The following is a 14,296-nucleotide window of genomic DNA, read 5'->3' as shown; positions in this document are numbered from 1 at the left end:
GTTACATGTGCCTACTTATTTTTTAAAGTGAAGTTCAAAATATTAGAATCTGTGTGTATAGTATATAAAGACTGGTGGGCTTAATGCAAAATAATTGGTTGAATAGCTGAGTTTTTCATTGGCAACACTAAAATGATATTTCTATATGTCTTTTCTATCGAATTCAGTTTCTTCAGAAAAGTACCCTCCCTAGGTACAAACTTAAGTAGTTGTGTTTTATAACTGTGCTGGGGAAGAGGCCTTGCCTAGGGGTTCTCATCATTTGTTATATAGACAAATGGAGCATACCTAGAGGCAATAAATTCAGTGTTAGTCTAAACTAGTCAAAGCCAGGCGGAATTAGCTGAAACAAAGTAGCTGAAATTTTGGGTTTGTTTTGAGATATTTTAATGCAATAACATAAATATGACTGTACACAGTAGATGTAATAATGGTTCTCAAAGATGTCAGGTCCTAATCCCTGAATGTCTGCAAAAATTGTCCAGTAGTGCCCTGATCAGTGCATGCATATGAAAAAACAAAAGCTAGGGAAAGACTATCAAATGAATTAGAGGGAATTATACCTGATGTTATTCTCCAGCCAAAATAGAAAACTCATAATTCAAGGTAGATTACTCAGAAGCATTTTGCAGAGATAGATAGAATAAATGCTGCCTTGATTCCACTAAACTAAACAAAATTAAAACCAAGACCCAAGAGTATCACTGCTTCCAAGTAATTTAACTGTGAACCTTAAGAAAGCTCAATAATTTTTGTAAGAATATAAATATATGCAAGGCCCTGCAAGTTAAAATTCATAATGCCTCTCAGCCAAGAAAATATTACCAGGCACAAAAAGAAGGAGGAAAATATGACCTGCTTCAAGAAAAAAAAAAAAAAAAAAATCAATCAATTGTAGTGGATCTGAAACTAGCACAGACATTAGAATTAGAAAAAAAGGACATAAGTTTTTATAAATGTATTAAATGTTTACACAATTAAATAGAAATTAAAAAGATATAAAAAACATCCAAACTGAACTTTGAAAAATAAAAAAGTACAATTTCGAAGGTGAAACATATATTGAATAGAATTAACAGCAGGTAAAAACATGGCAGAAGAAAGGAATCTGAACACATAGTAGAATAAACTATTCAATATGAGACAGAGAGAGGAGAAATGAATTAAAAAAATGAAGAGAGCATCAGTGAACAGCCTAATAAACACGTAACTGGAATTCCCGAAGGTGAAAGATAAAAGTGTGAGAAAAAAAAATATTTGAAGAATAATGCTAAAAATTTGTCAAATTTGCTAAAAAAAAAAATAAAAAAAAATAAATAAATTCAAGAAGGTTAATGAACCCCCAGCACAAGAAACACAAAAACACTGAACACTAAACCAAAGCATTCCATAGATAGAAACAAAGAATAAAAGTATGTAGAGAGAGGAAATTCACACACACAGAAACAGTGATAATAATGATAGCAAATTTTTCATCTGAAATTTTGCAAAAAAACTGTAGAGCAACTTCATCAATTTACTGGGGGGAGGGAAAAAAAAGTCCAAGAAAACAAAACTAAAACTACCAAGTTTAGATAGTATTCAAAAACTGAGAAAGCCAGACAAAGATAGTAGAAAACAAGAAAACTCCAGGCTATATTTCTCATGAATTTAGATATGAAAATTCTCAATATTAGTAAATGAAATCAAAATATGCATAAAAATAATTTTACAACAAGGACAACTGAAATTTACTCCGGGTGTGAAAGACTGGTTCAACATTTCACAATTAATCTACAATATCAGTGTAATCTACAATGTTAATAAGCTATTAACAATCTAACAACAATTGATCAATTAATATAATAATATGATCGATTGACACAAAAAAGCACTTGATAAAATTTAATACCATTTATGATAAAAAAATTATCAGCACTCTAGTAATAGATAATCTCCTAAACTGATAGCATTTCCAAAAAATCTCTATAGCTAATATCTTATTTAATGGTGAAAGGCGGAATGTTTCTTTTAAGATTTGGAATAAGGCAAAAATTTCCTCTATTACCACTCTTTTCCAATATAGTATTGAAATTCCTTGAACATAAGGCAAGAAAAAATAAAAAGGCATGCAGGCATTCATACAGGAAAAGATGACATCATTTACAATTGCCTGTATAGAAAGTCCCCAGAAATATTATATATATCTCAGAAAAAAAAATATTATAAGCGATAAAGAGGATCATGTCATAAAGACAAAGGGATAAATTTATCAATAGGGTTTACAATCCCAAATAATTATGCATATAATACCAGGTTTTCAAAATACATGAAACAAAAAGATAGAATTACAAAAAGTTGTAGGCAAACCTGTAATTAATTATACTTGAATAATTCAAAACCTACTCTTGTCATATTTATCAAGAAAAAGTGAGAGGACAAATATTAAAAAAAATCAGAAATGAGAGTGCTGATATCACTATACAGATACAGATTAAAATATAATAAGGGAATATTATGAACAACTTTAGGATAACAATTTGATAATTTAGATAACACGGACAAATTCCATGAAATAAACTATTAAAGCTTATTAAATAAACTTTTAATAAGCTATTGGATAAACTATTAAATAAACTGTTTAATAGTTTATTTCTTGAAATAGTTTATTTCTTGAAATAAACTATTAAAGCTCAATATATAGATAACCTGAATAGCAGTATATAATTTAAATAAATTGAATTTGTGCTTAGAGACTATCCCACAAAAAGAACCATGGGCTCGAGTAGATATAGTAATAATTTCAACAGTTAGAAAAAAAATACCAATTCTGCCCAAGCTCTTTTAGAAAACTGAAGAATTCTCTGAAGCCAATATAATCTTGATATTAGAATCACACAAACACATTAGGGAAAAAAACAAATAAACAAACAACTCCCCCGCCCCCCACCCTGCCGCCTGAAAACCCTACAAAGCAATATTCTTCATGAACTTAGAGACAAAAATCCTGAGCAAAGGTTAGGACTTCATATCAGATAATATATAACAAGAGGAAAGCATCATGATCTAGTGGAATTTATTCTAGGTTTTTAAGTTTGGTTTATTATCAGAACCATAATGTAATTCAGTATATTAATAAACAAAAACATAAAAGAGAAAAAATATTATCTCCATAGACTCAGAAAAATCATTTGACAAAAGCCAGTAATAATTCTTGATAAAATTATCAGCAAACTAGAAAGATAAAGAAACTTTGTTAGCCTGATCAAGTCACTTTTGAAAAATTGCAGCTATTATTTTACTTAATTATGGAACACTTGAGTGCTTTTCTTCTAAAATCAGGAATAAGTCACAAGTAACCACTCACACCATTTCTATTTAACATTATACTAGAAGTTCGAGTCAAAGAAATAAAATATATAAATAAATACACAAATAAATAGATAGATAGATAGATAGATAGATAGATAGATAGATACATTCATATTGGAACGGGAAAAGTGAAATTGTCTTTATGCATGGACGGTATGATCACCTATGCAGAATATCTGATGGAGTCTCCAAAAAGGTAATCAGAATTAATAATTGAACTTAGCAAGTTTTCAGGATACAAAATTTTATTTGTATATATTAGTAAAGAAAAATCAGCTATTATTTTTTTCCAAAAAATTAATACCATCTGTAACCGAATCATAATTATGTAATATTTAAGGATATATCTGACAAAAGATGCACTAAACCTGTTAACTGAAAACTATAAAATCCTGCTGATGAATTGAAGAGCTAAATAAATGAAAAGATATGACTGAGTTAAGTATAAAAACTGTTTAAGTATAAAAACTCAATATCTTTAAAGATATCAAGTCTCTTAAGTAAAAATTCATATAATAATGCAAAAGACCAAAAAAAGACAAAGTGACTTTAAAAATGAGAACTGGGAAGACTAATAAAGTAGACTTCCAAAATAAACCCAGACAAATATGACACATATCAACTATTGTCAGAATATTATTTGTGACATAAATTGCAAAGGTAAGTCAGTGGAGAATGGATAGTCTTTTAACAAATTGTATATCCATATGCAAATAATAAACTTTTAATAGATTCTGGCATGACATACAAACATTTACTCAAAATAAATCAAAACATAGATATAAATTTAAATCTGTACTATTCTTTAAGTCTGGGTTAGGAAAACCCTTCTTAGACATGATTCTAAAATAAGATCTATTAAAAAATCATAAATTATAATGATTCAAAATTTTAAGATTCTTTAAAAGACTCTGTTAAATGAATGAAAAACCAAGGCAGAAACTGGGAGAAAAGTATCTGATAAATGTATATCTAATAATGATTTAAATCTAGAATATATGATGTTAAAACCTAATAAGAACATTAACAATTGAATAAGAACTGGGCAGAAGGATTAGAGCAGACACTTTGAGAAAGAAGATATCCAGATGTTTCACTTCACTAGACCCTAGGAAAATGCACATTAATACCATGATGGAATACCATTACATATGTTAGAATGACTGTAATTGAATAGGTGACAATACATTAGTGCTGGCAAGGATGTAGAGAAACTGGAACCCTCAGACTTTTCTGGTAGGAATGTAAAATATTATAACTACTCTTGAAAATAGCAGTTTCTAAAAAACTTAAGTGTATGCTTGCTATATAATCCAGTTAATCTAGATATTTAATCAATATATATATATTTTTAAAGTATGTTGTTGGAAAGGCTTGTACAAGAATGTTCATACTAACTTTTTATATAGCTAAAAACTTGGAACAACGCAAATGTTTATCAGTAGGGGAATAGATAAACACATTGCGGCATATCTACACAATGGAATCCTATTCGGCAATTTAAAAAAATAATAATACTCAAAACAACACGAATAATTCTTGAAATAATTATAGTTAGGGAAAGACACACGAGTACCCTCCAAATATACGCATATTTGTATCTTTTGTATATATTTTTTATTTCTGTATAATTTCATTTATTAAGAATTTTAGAAAATACAAACTAATCTGTATTAACAGAGAGAGCAGTGGTTGCCTAGGCCAATGGGGATGAGGTATAGAAGATGAGAGAAGCAATTACAAAGCACATAAGGAAACTTTTGAGTGTCATGAATACGTTCACTGTCTTGCTTGTGATAGATTTGCTGGTGTCTGAACATGTGTGTGAGAAATTACAAATTTTAAATATGTACAGTTATTTTATGTCAATTATACATCAATACAAACATTAAATTCAGGCTCAAGAGTTGCTCCTCCTCCAAGTCCCACAAGGATAAACAAGATTAAAGGAGGATTTCACAATTGTGCATTCTAACTCTGGATCTTAATCTTTTAATCACTGAACTATGTCACTATACTCTATTACAGTCATGAAAAAATACACTAATAAGTACATTTTTGAAACCTTTAAGCCATGGCTTCCTAGGAAATCCCTCTTGAAAGGTAGAAACCTCACATCCGAAGTGAAAACTTTCTTCTCACAGCCCTTTTCATTTGTCACTGTCCACTCACACAATGCAGTGCAGGGGACGGGCACAGCATTATGTTGAAGGCTACAAGTACTTTCTCCTCAAAACACATCCCTATGGTTCTGTGACTGAAAAAAAAAATGAAAAGGCAATTGCTTTGACACTTATTTTTCTCTCTCAGGATATACAGACAAGAAAACAGGTTCTGTTCATCTTGGAGATTGTCTAGACATACATACTTGCACTGCAGTTCACTCTAAAGGTTAAAAAAAATATATAGAAGTTTTATGATTGTCATTGTTTGTACTGCTTCCAAGATTTCAGTAAATCAATTGGGCAGCCTACAAGCTTATGAGATTTATTTAAGTAAGGAGTACATGGCATTATCTGTCCTTTGAACCTCTAATGAGGAAATTTTAGCAGATGGGATCTAATTTATAACAAGGACCTACCCTTGATAATGAAACATAGCCTATTAAGAACTTACATAAACAAGGGCTATAACACAATGCCAAAACAAATCATTTTGACATGTTTTAAAAATACTAGAGGCTTCTTCAAATATCATCAGGATTAAGTCATTTGGTGTTTCAAGTTCATACATCAGTATAGTTGCTGTCACTATGAAAAATTGACTTTTTGTTTACTTAAAATTTGAAATGCCATGATTTGGTACTTGAAAAATGAGGCGGGAAAAATGAATGTTCTCTTGTTTTTGAAAAATGGTGATTTTATTAGAGTAAAGTAGGGAGGAGGAGAGAGCACTCATCTGCACTGGTAAAACAGTGTTTACACAGGAAGAAATATAACAATGGGCAGGTCACTGGGGATGCTGGGAGCAGAATCACTTAGGGAGTTGATTATAACAGGAGCCAAGAATACAGCCTGAGCCCAGAGCTGAACCTCTTGGTCCCAATACACACGTTATGAATACATGCATCTTAAGTAATACTCATATTTTATGGTAGCATGAGACTCCCCAGTTAGAATGCATCTGTTAATAATAAAAAATTTCCCTTCTGGAATGAGAGTTTAATAGTTCTTGTTCATGCTTTAAATAGAAGATCGCAGCAATAAATCAGCATTATGATTTTAGTAGGTAATAACATAAGAAATATATTATTTCTGGCATTTAATTTGGTCAAAATTAAGTTAAAATATTCACCCAAAGGGACAGATTGATAAAGTAATAATAATAAGCATGCAATCTTAAGAAATTTTGTCATTTGTGCATTCTGGAAGTATCATTAAATTTAACATACATATTATCTTTATTGTCATAATGAGAAAATATTGAATTACTTTATTCAACTTCAGAAGCCAAGCATTTGCTTCAAATAAAATTGACCAAAATAAGGTTTATATACTTACTCTGTTTTACAATATGTTTTTATATATTTCTTTAATGAATATAATTGGTTATAAACACATGACAATAATTATCCAGTTAATTTTTTAAACATAACACCTATATTTATGGTTTTAGACAAGTTAGTTTAATTTTAGATTTGTATGTCAATTTACTTAACAATGCCATTCCTATTTACCTACATACAAACACATACACAAAGACATGCATACATACATATGAATGAATATTAAAATTTCCATAGACAATTCACCTAATAAAATGCATGTAAATATAATGTAGACATCAGTATGTACTTATGAAACAAAAACACAAGTAAAATAATTTCAAAAGCTGTTGGAAAGCAAGTTCTATATCTGACTTATCTTTTATCTGCACCCATACTTGATGCAATATATTGCAAAAAGCGGATTTTCAATAAGTATTCCTTGAATTAATAAGAATAAATTAGGGAAAGAATTAATAAAATAACTTGATGCTATTAAAGATAATGTTGTTAGTCTCATGTGCTAGGCTCATAACTCTCATTGATTTTTTCCACTCAGCACATATAGAACAGCCTCTTTTCAGAAAGGAATATATAGCTCATACTCTGAGACGCAGATGAGCTACGCCCAATTAATCCTATGCTTCCCTACTTAACTTTAAGTTTCTGAGAAGTACTTTCTAGTAAGCTGAGAAATTATATTTATATTCTGATATTATTATTTGTTTGTTTTCAACATTAATGGCTTTGGAATTTTACCAAATGCTTTGTAGGACATGTACTGATGCTTCATGGCATTTTCCACTAATTAACTTAACTGATAAATTACACTAACAGTTTATTTGCTGGGGAGCCTCACATCCCCTGATATATAATCCTTGTTCATTGTAAACTATCTGCTTACTACATGGTTATGAATTTACAAAAATGTTTTGCAAATTTTGATTTATGATTATTTTATTTCCTAAAAAGAATATCCAATGACATTATAAAACACATGTAGTTTTATAAAACTGTCCCAAGACCAGTATTTAATATATGTAAAGCATGCCACCAAATGAAATAGTTTCACATTTGATAAGAATAATATACATATACTTTTAGGAAAAAGTAAGTCACTTCATGGCTTTAATGCTTTGTGCCAATCAAATTTACATGCTGTTACTTATGAAATATGAATATAGTTCCTTGTGAATAAATAAATAAATGCTACATTAGAAATTACTAGTTTTATAACATCTTACTATTTGATGGTGTAAGTCTTCCAGCTTTGTTCTTTTTCCTAAAGATTTTTAAAATTATTTTGGAGTCTTCGTTTTGCTGTTACCTTTATAATCAAATAATTACCGTAAAAGAAAAATGAGATTGTATTGAAATTACATATTACATATAATACATTATTGTGAAAAAAATTATCATCTTTATAATATGGAGTGTGACATGTCATGAACATGATATATTCTTACATTTATTTAGGTCTTTAATTTCCCTGAGCAATGCTTTTTTCACCTATTGATTTTTGACTTTTGAAGTTTTCTTATTTTCTTATCCAGCTACAAATTCATTTTAAATTTATGTTTTTAATGTTCTTTAGAAGAGTTTTCTGTGTATGTAACTGGCCATAAGAGCAGAAGACAAAATTAGAACCGTCTTAGTTGCTTCAGTAAAATATAAATCTAAGTTGGAGGAGTCTAGGTCCTATGCTCACATGATAACCACAAGAAAAACTAGAGAAGTGAGTTTCTGGTTTCGCCTCATGAATTTGCCACTTATAAGGTAAAAATTTTCTGAGCAGTAGGAATGGTTAACAAATAATGTTCTTTTGAGGCCACACATTTTAATGGATTACAAATTGCCAATTTATCAGAAAAAAGTATAGTTTAATTTTAACATAAAATTGTGTTACTTTAGCTTTTAATATGTTCATGTAATGAATAAACTGATTTATGCTTTGTCATTAAAAAAGAAATTTGTTTTTAAGAAGTCCTTCTCTAGTCTGAAATCCTATGTGTGATCTTCTAGGCTGAACTACAGGCAATTAGGCTTTGCCTGGCAGGAATCATGAAGGCAAGCTACCCTCACCTCCTCACTTTTGGTGTACAGTTCTTGAATGTGGTTTCCTAGAGGGAGCTGCAATCAAGTACTCCACACTCCTGAGTCATGCTCAGGAGCATATCGGAATCCCTAGCCCAGGCACCTCTCATGCGAAGTCTTCTTATTGGCTGAGATTTTGCAGAGACTTCTCTATTGGGTCCCTAGCTGAAGCATTCCCCTGCCCCCATCTATACTACATATCATCTGATCGCTGGCATGTACAGTTCCATGAGAAAACATGGAAAATCAGGAGACCAGCAAGTTTTTCTTTCGCCTCTTATGTGCACTGTCACAATAAGTAAAGAAAGTTTTGATTGTCATGTTCAGTTGAGCTCATCATGCTAAATGACCACCTATACAACAGGTAGTGCTGTGGTTTTGTTCACAAATACTTTTATTGAACTATTGTAAATGTATTTCTTACTGATACTGTGACTTAATAATGCTTAATTCATTTATAATTGATCCATACTTTAATATAAATTATTCAGCAGATTAAATGCTATACAAAATATTGTTTTATTAAATGAGCTAATGATGTTGTATACTTACTATATCATATTGTATCATTATTTTCATGCAGAATGTTGGGTGCAGTCATGGATAAAAGGAATATTTATAACCGAAATATGGTCTAGGACATAAAGAGCAAATTTTTAAAAACATTTTATTATTTTTTTTAATGCCTACAGCACCTGCACCTAGTAGTTCAAGGTGGTCTCCCATCCAAGTACTACCCAGGTCCAACCCTGCTTAGGTTCTGAGATCAGACGAGACTGGGCACATTCAAGGTAGCACAGCTGAAGACTAAACAGCAATTCTTAAAATTGATAATATACTGACCCATTACTCTTAAAAATGCTAAACAAAGTCATTGAACAATAACTGAGAAAAAGAGGATGGAATTATTAATCTCCCTCCCCCCTGTTGTTGAGGAAGCGGCAGGGATACAACACAGGTATTTACACAATTTTTTATTTATATGCACTATTTACTCTTGCATATACTAGTGCATATACATGTCGTATCTTTCAGTATCTAAAAAAATTTTTAATTAACCAAACATACTACTTAGTAATATGTGAATTATGAAATAATGTATCATAATATTAGTGCAAATATAAACTTAAACACATATTTAAAAAGAGTGCCATGTTTTGAAAACAAATTCAAAAAGCCAGATTTCTAGAAAAGGATTAAATGTCATTGTCTTTAATACTGATTTGATAAGATTCATTTCCCAATTAAAGAGAAATGTGATTGTGGTAGAGCTAGTGATTAAAGACAAATGCCAAATGGTTATATTTTAGGTGTGAGAAATAGAGCTAGTGGAAAATTCTCAAGCTCTTTTTATTCAAATTGAAGAGCAGTTAAATCGTTTAAATGACAAACATCTTAGTTTTCCACATACTATTATGACGGGTAAAATGTACCAAATCTGTGTCAAGTGATAGCATTACTATAAGTTATCACCTTCTTTTAACTGTATTTTCTGTGTAGTTTCAGAGACCCTCCCTGGGATTATAGTATGGTATTCTTTCGTTCCAGCAAGTAGCATTACCCTAGGGTTTATCTCATTAGTTTTCTTGTTAATTTATTTTGTATTGCAAATCTCAGGTCAACTGTGAATCCAGGTACATTTTTCCTTGACCCCCTTATGTACTGTAAGCTTTAGCTTTTAAGAATGATTTTAATTTGGATTACTTAATGTATTTTGAATGCTTTCAATTTTAGACCTTCTACAGACCCAGAAATATTTTAGTTATTTACATTCATTTTATGAAAACAAATAAGCCTGTCTCTTAAATAGCATTCTCAAATTTAGACAATTTGCCAACAGAACTGTACTATTACTGTCAGTACAATAGGGTTGTGTTTAGAAAAGATGGTTTTCTCAACTGTCAAGTACCCAAAACTAAAGTGTCCTCTTTGCTTCAGTTCTAAATGGCTGTATTGCAATATTAAACTAATACTGTCATTCATTTGGGCTTTGTCTGTGATTCTTGTTCATTCCTTTAGCATGTTAGAAACAATACATTTAGAAACTTGCTTACACAGTAGCATACATCTGCTTGAATTTGGGGGTAGAGTGGGGTTGTTTTGTTTGTTTTGAACATAGGCAATTTGAAATCTTTAGTTTAAAATAAAATTTCAACCATATTGGAGACAAGAATAATAAGTAATATTTCATCATTATTCTCTTTGAGGAACTGATTTTGGAAACGTTAGTTCTACATAATGTAGAGATTGCTGTTTAATCATTATCTACATAGAGAATTGGTCTTTTTCATATCATATTGAATCGAAAAGACACTTCATATGGAATGTTTGGAAAGTACATTAAAACATATCTCAGGTGAGAGGATATTAAATAAAATCAAAAGCAATTTTGTAAATATGTTTTATCAGTTTTGATGAATTATTATATTTATTGATATAATATATATTTTTTAAGTTATGTGAATGGCATGAAGTTTAAAATATAATTACAGATCAGACTGATGGCAAAGCTTTAAGAAATCTAAAATAATCTAAATAAATAGAAATTTAATGTCAATGGACTATGAGATTAGTATTTTTCCTAGAGTTCAAATAAATTTATTTGCGTAGAGTCTGCTTACATAATAACTAGGATACTCAAATATGTGTGAGTACAGTTATGGTTTATCTTTAAGATTCTACATAAATTTAAATGAACTAGTAATATCGATTAACAGTTAGAAAGCCATTTATTTGTGCTCTTATAGAGATTTGACCTAAATTATGTATCATTGTTTTTCTAATATGCTTATTTCGAGAGCTTGAAATTATCCAAATTATCTATGAATGTTGATATTTAACATGTTTAAATTCCTTTTCTCATTTTTGGTATTTTTTTACACTAGAAGTATTTTACCAAATAATTTTTGCTTCAATACTGTGCTTAATCTTTTCTCTTGAACTTTGACATTGTTTAGCAAAAATCTGCATAGTCAGAAAATATTTTTTTAAAGAAAAATAAAATTAGTCATTAATAATATCTTAGAAAATATGACTCTGGTGAACACTATAAGGATTTAAAATTTTGGAAGACTGTCATGTAATCCTCTCAATTGTCTGATTTGCCCTCTGAATTTTAAGTTCTAGTTTTCATGAAGATGATGAAGGAAGTCCAATTAGGTTCTGTAAATATGTCCTTTCTAAACTTAAGTATAAATTCATATAAAAACACAAACAATATTTATATAAAATATATGCATATAAATATGAATTAAACTATGTATAATCACAATTGATAAATTTGAAGAAAATTTAAGGTCTATAAAAAGTCAAAATAAAATGGAAATATTAATTAATATTATTAAATATTAATTATCATAATTTCAATGATATGACTGTGCCATTTCTGAAATTTATAGAGATTAGTTGGCATGCAAAATGAAAACTAAAATGTAAATGTATTTATTTTAGTTACTTTCTTTGCTATTTTTTTACTCTTTTCTGCAAAAAATGAGTTACCTTAAAAAAATAAACTTTAGTCTACAGCTATGCCATCCTGAACGTGCCTGATCTCATCTGATCTCAGAAGCTAAGCAGTGTCGGGCCTGGTTAGTACTTGGATGGGAGACCACCTTGGAATACCAGGTGCTGTAGGCATTGAAAAATAAATGAAATAAATACATAAACTTTATTTTAGATTTTATAAACAGCAATTTCTTATCCATATATTTAATTGTGTATCAGTAGTATGAAGGTACAAGTACTATTTTGAATAAAAAATAACTTTTTATCTGAAAAAAAGAAACCTAATTTACATTTTATAAAAGTACAGTTGAAAAACTTTCTTCATTTAAAATTTCAAAGTGATTTCAAATGGTCTATAATATTAAACTTCTTAAAAAATCTAAGCTTATTTCAATCTTAAAATGTCAAATCGCTCAGAAATATCTTATTAGTCAAGTACTATACGTCTTCAAGGCAGACCAGTGTCTTTACTAGTTAAACAAATATCAGCACCATAAAAACAACACAGTGTGCATAATTGACTTTAAGGTGTCGATTTACTCAGATCTATTGCTACTGCCACACTTTTCGGTTGATCTGCAGGTTAATGAATCAATCATAAATTGTAAATTTTAATTCAAGTGTGAATAAAGAAGTCTGATTTTGTTTTTAACACCTCTCATACATATACCACTTCATTGTCTCTTGAACTCATCTGTCTCCAGCTTTGGCACTTTTTCTGGTTAAGTAACTGCTATAACGATCAACTCTACATGGGCTTCTTTTAATTTTAGGTAGGCTAAACATAACAGAGGCTTGCTTGGGTGCCAGCGTGCACCACTCTCTGGAGTCATGGATGTCCCAAAGCTCTCTTTTTGCCACAGAAGTTTGTAACTTCTCAGAACTTGGTTGTAGCCTGTGCCTTGGGGTGGAGTTGCAGAAGGGCATGCTATGAAGTATAATCATTCTCTTGTTTAAATCAGAAAAGTTGGTGGGTGAATGCTTTCTCTTCCTTCCTCGCCTGCTTTACTATGGACTCTCTTGGATACCAGGAATTCTGTAGCCTTCGGAAGTCTCTTTAGAATCTCCAAGTGGTAGCAGATTAGTTCCACACTTACTTACTGACTTCTTCCTTCCTTCGTTCCTTTCTTAATTCTGCTTGTCTGGTATTATACTTCCTACTGAACTAATAACACCTAAATTTATGTCTCGATTCTAATTTCTGACAGAGCCAGATAAATTAATTTTTCAGTCCTTTTTTTCTGTTTTAACATTCTCTTTTTAGGAACAATATTCCCAGGGTAGAAAATATAAAGTGCATAGTTTTGCTATGATGATAGATCTTCTAAGCAACATTAATGCTATAAACAGATATAACCAGTATCTCAGAATTGATTGTTGTGGAAATTCAGAAGTCAGTTGCAAATAGATCTCTGTTTCTATCCATTTAGAATTCTGAGGAATATTCACTTTGGCATCACTTTAATGCTAGACATTTAATTATACATTTGGAATAAAAACTCATTTTGTTCCACTTCATCAAACAAAAGAACTAAATATTTTCAAACTATAATTGCTTCAAATCATCAACAGAAAAGAAAATTATTTGGAAATTAAAATTTTGAAATGACAGTGATATGAAATATATCTCAAGAAGCTTCTTGGGATTAAATTAGTAAGTACACAGCATTATAATATGTAATGGCATTTAATCTTTAAAACTGCTGATACTTGGACAAGTAAACTTTAAAAAAAATAGTGTTAGTCATTATTGGTAAATTTTGTAATAAATCAATTATATATGAAATATACAGCATATGTTGATCTATGCAAACTGGCAACTGCTCTGAGTAAAAATTGCCAAATGTTTTAGGCTTATTTCCT

At 30.2% G+C, this 14,296-nt stretch overlaps 1 non-coding gene across 1 annotated transcript; it reads left to right on the top strand.

The window, feature by feature from the left end:
* The first annotated feature begins 12,446 nt into the window (after positions 1 to 12,446).
* LOC118607264 lies at positions 12,447 to 12,565 on the top strand. Its single transcript, XR_004952746.1, has one exon. It is a non-coding gene; the product is annotated as a 5S ribosomal RNA (ribosomal RNA).
* Positions 12,566 to 14,296: the final 1,731 nt, after the last annotated feature.

Source organism: Rousettus aegyptiacus, unplaced genomic scaffold (genome assembly GCF_014176215.1).
Source record: "Rousettus aegyptiacus isolate mRouAeg1 unplaced genomic scaffold, mRouAeg1.p scaffold_m13_p_8, whole genome shotgun sequence".
NCBI classification, from domain to species: domain Eukaryota; kingdom Metazoa; phylum Chordata; class Mammalia; order Chiroptera; family Pteropodidae; genus Rousettus; species Rousettus aegyptiacus.
Note: the sequence above shows the minus strand (reverse complement) of the source record. Positions and strands in the feature narration are given on the sequence as shown.